Genomic DNA, 4,113 nt, shown 5'->3' with positions numbered 1-4,113 from the left:
CAGCATGGGCAGTTTCTTTCAAACGCTGATCTTCCTGCTTTGAGTTTGTCCCAGCTTCTGTCTCTGGTAGCGCAGCTACCTGTTAATGTCTTGCCCTGCCCCTGACCGCAAGGCTTGCGTGTTTTACCCCTGGTGTCCCAGTACGTGCTGGGAGCACGTGCTCCTGAATCTGTCCGATAGTTTGGGTAGAGGCTCTGTCTTGTCATGAACATCTCCTGTGCTGTGCTCTCCACCTCTCGCTGTCTTCCAGCCCGGGGTCCAGAGCTGCTTTCTCCATGGGGTGGTGTAGGTTCCCTGGTTTCTGACCTTGGAGGCTGTGATGGCAGCAGCAGTTCTGCTCGCTGACACGTGGCACTGGTGAAGTACTGTGAAGCAGGATGAAGAGGCACTGGTGGCTTCTCAGGTCGGTTACTGGGTGTGAGCAGTTCACTCCCAGGCTTTTGCTGTCTTTGTATCCTTTCAGCTGTCCTGTGGGTATGGGCTAACCCAGTCTGCTACAGACGAAAAGGATTATCCCAGGCCCATGAACCATTCGACTTCCCTGTATTCCTATTGTACAGAATTTCTTGTGCGCTTCTGTTGTGCTCTGTGCGTACAACCCATTCTGAATGGTTAATTATGTTAATGTGATGTTTCCCTCATGTGCGTGTATCTGCAATTAGAATTGGATAAAGATCAAAAAACCAAGACTTGGCTATGTGTAATGCAGTAGCTTTGGTTATTTCCAATGCAGTGATCTACAGTAAGAGTTCTGCATCTCATGCTGAATCTTTGTGTGGTTTAAGTCTATCCAACGTTTCTGTCTCTTGAATTTCCTCTTTTATTAATCATAGAGTACATCAGCCTAAAGCAGTACTCAGCGAAACCAGATGGATAATTTGCACAAAAATTACAGATTAAAATTAAGAAATATGTAGCAATCCAGATTATAGACCAGATGAGGACAGGCGGAATTTTTAAATTGATCTGATGAATCCGTTCTGGTAACTTAGATTTGAAAACTTTTATCCTTTATCTGGATTGTATGCATCAGGTGACAGGGACTGCCACTTCTTTTGGCAAGTTCTTTCAAGTAGGTAATTTTTTCATGTGTGTCACAGATTTGCATTTATGTAGACTCAGAATCCACTTACCAATTCTTGATTGTTTTCCACCAAAAGAAGGTCCTCGGTGGTTGATTAGAAGCTGTAATCATCAGCTGTTACTGTACAGCAATTTCAGAATTTCTGAAATAGACTTTTCATATATTTTGTCTGCAAACACGTAGGTTTTTATGTATTAATACTAACCAGATACACATGTATAGCTCGTATATAACATTCATTTATGGATGTACATGTTAGACAATATATATAACTTTATACGTGTGTGTGTGTGTATATATATATATTAAAAAAACCACACACAACTGCAGGGGTTTATTTTGGGTTTGTTTTCTTTCAAAGGTGCTTAGCTTTTGCTCGCCGCTGTAGCCTTACATGGTCAGGGGTATTTTATGGTACTTGCAGTGGGCTTCACAGTCTCATTACAAGCCTTATCATGTTGATGCCAGAAGTAACTGTATTTAGACTTTCACTACATCCTTTGACAGAGTGGCATGATTAATTATGCTTTGTTTGTAATTATGTACCTTTGTTAGCTTAGTAATTTAACTGGGCTCCAGAGCTTTTTTTTTCCCAAGAAATGATTGTCTTCTGTTTACCCCTTTGACCATTTTCATAGCTTCGTAATGCTTTTATGTGCCATTTCACTCCCCTGATGCATCAGTCTTCCACGATGAACAATTTTGGACTGTGGAATCTTTGCATAGGACTTGCTCGGTGCCTTCTGATTGTTCTTGCTCTCTCTTTTGTGCCTCCTTTTTGTGCAGATACCCCATTTTTGATGGAAGATGATTCAAGCTGTGTGCAGGGTTTTAAAGTTTGTTCACCATGCATTTCTGTCACGAGATAATGGTGGTCATTATTCATTTCTGAAACATTCCTGTTGCTGCATTTCTTACTAATGGTAAACATTGGGAGATTTCCAGTAGTGGTGACTGTACCATCTTTCCTGAGGAGCAGTGACAGCTACTGTGGTGCCTGTCACATATACATTCATACGTGGCTGGTTAGGGTGCTCTCTTAACAGGGGCTGTGTGATGATGGGTCAGTGTAAGGACTCACCCTCCAGTGCCCAGTTCTATCATGCATACTTCATACAGAGCTTATAACAAATGTAGCCAGTCAAAATGGTTATAAAATTAAGATGTACAATCAGTAGTTTTTATCATAGTATTTTTTGGTTGCAAATTCTAAGGGGCAGCTGATATGTTAACTGGAATGTAAACAGATTAAAGGGGACATTGTAAATAAATTTTTGAGCATAGGGAAAAAACAGTTGCATGTCTTAAAATGTAGTTCACTGCAGTCATGACATTTGTTCTAACTGAATGTGGTCTTAGCATTACTGTGAGTGAAGCTGCACAAGGTAGTGGGGAGGCACCATTTTTGACTATTGGCTTTAAGCTCTGACTCTCTTTTAGCCAGTGTCCTGTGGAACTACAGACAAGTGGAAGCACGAATTCAGGATTATATGGCTCTTGGCCTGCCCAAGGGAATTTGGATTGCATTCACAATACTGATGCTTGGTGTGTGCTCAGCCATGCAAGGGCATACTCAGCACTGTCATTCAGCAGTTTCACAGAGCCTTCGAAACGTTACACAGGACACGTTCATCTTTTTCTCTCTGTCTCAGATGAAGAGGAAGAAATAACATCCCCAGTCTGAAGATTTCACTTCTTTTCAACCCAGCTCCTTCCTTGTCTTGATGTTGATTAAAAATGTAATATTCTGCAAGGGTTACTTTTACAACACATCTTTTCTTTGTTTATAAACTGTACTCTGAGGCAACTGAACCAGGCAACATAAATACGGGAAAAATCAGCATGTAATACATCAAAGGTTGTGATCCACTTGTTCCTCTAAAAGACTGAGCCTCTTGTAGAACCTGAGGATGTGGAATCAAAGTCGAAGTAGAGGAGTTATGTGTCAAGCAGTAACTTGAACTTACTTACAATACAAGTAAGATGAAAGTTTCCAGGCACGGATATTCTTTAAAATTTTTGCTGCTATGTACGTGTGACTTCCCTCCTTTGCTTTTGATAGCCCTTCGATGGTTCTCTGAATTTACACAGTTAAAGAGGTGTAGGCTGACTGCATCAAGCATATCTTGTAAGTATTGCTTTGGTGGAGGAGGAGTGTGAGAAACTACACCAGGTGTGAGCAAAGCATGCATAGCATGGAAGCACCTGCGGACAATGCATCTTACAGGCTCGGGTTACTGGTAAGTAATTTTCTGATTGTCAGCCTCAGTGTTCTCCCGAACTTAGCCCCTGTCTGTCTGGGATGCATAGACCTGCTTGTGGTCACTCTCTCCTAGTGCATCCTGGAATCTAAAATCAGCCCACAGCTTCCTTTCCTCTTAACTGGCACTGTCTTCAAGATCCCTGTTCTCAGCCTTTGGAAAAGAGCTGCATGCTCCCACCAGGCGTTTGAAAAATAACCAGGCAGAACTCTTCTTGTTTTCTCCCATCTCCCTCATCCCCCTCCTTTACAAGAACTTTTTTTTTTTTTTCTCTCTGCCTCTATCTAGGCTAATACAAAAATGTTAAAGTGAGTTTCAAGAGCTAGATACAAGAAAATGCAGCTGCTTCCCCCTAGGAAGGTCTCTTCTAACTAAACAGCTTTCCATCACAAGCAGAACAGGTGAAGAAGGGATATGTTCCCAGAATAATTCTAGGCACTTACCTCCCACGGTGTCAGTTTATACCGTCAGCTCACACTTAAGTATTTTCCTTATTCCTTTTGGTGCTTGATACTCTTCGATGACAATCTGCACCTTTAAGCTTCAGAGAGAGGGCTCCCGTTGTCTTCTTCCACCTCACCTTGCTTCCTGAGACCCTCACTTACTCTGCTGAACTTTTCCTGAGGCATTCTTGTGTTCTTGAGCCCTGGCCAATTGCTGCTCCTCTTCATTACAGCAGCTTTGGGTCTGACCTGGCATTGTTCTAAATGTGGCTTTGCTTAAGCTGCTCCGCTTCAGGAACAGCGAGTCTGACTCCCCTGCCTTCGG

The sequence above is a fragment of the Falco punctatus genome (genome assembly GCF_963210335.1).
Source record: "Falco punctatus genome assembly, chromosome: 8".
NCBI classification, from domain to species: domain Eukaryota; kingdom Metazoa; phylum Chordata; class Aves; order Falconiformes; family Falconidae; genus Falco; species Falco punctatus.
The sequence above is the reverse complement of the archived record's forward strand: the minus strand, read 5'-3'. Positions refer to the sequence as shown.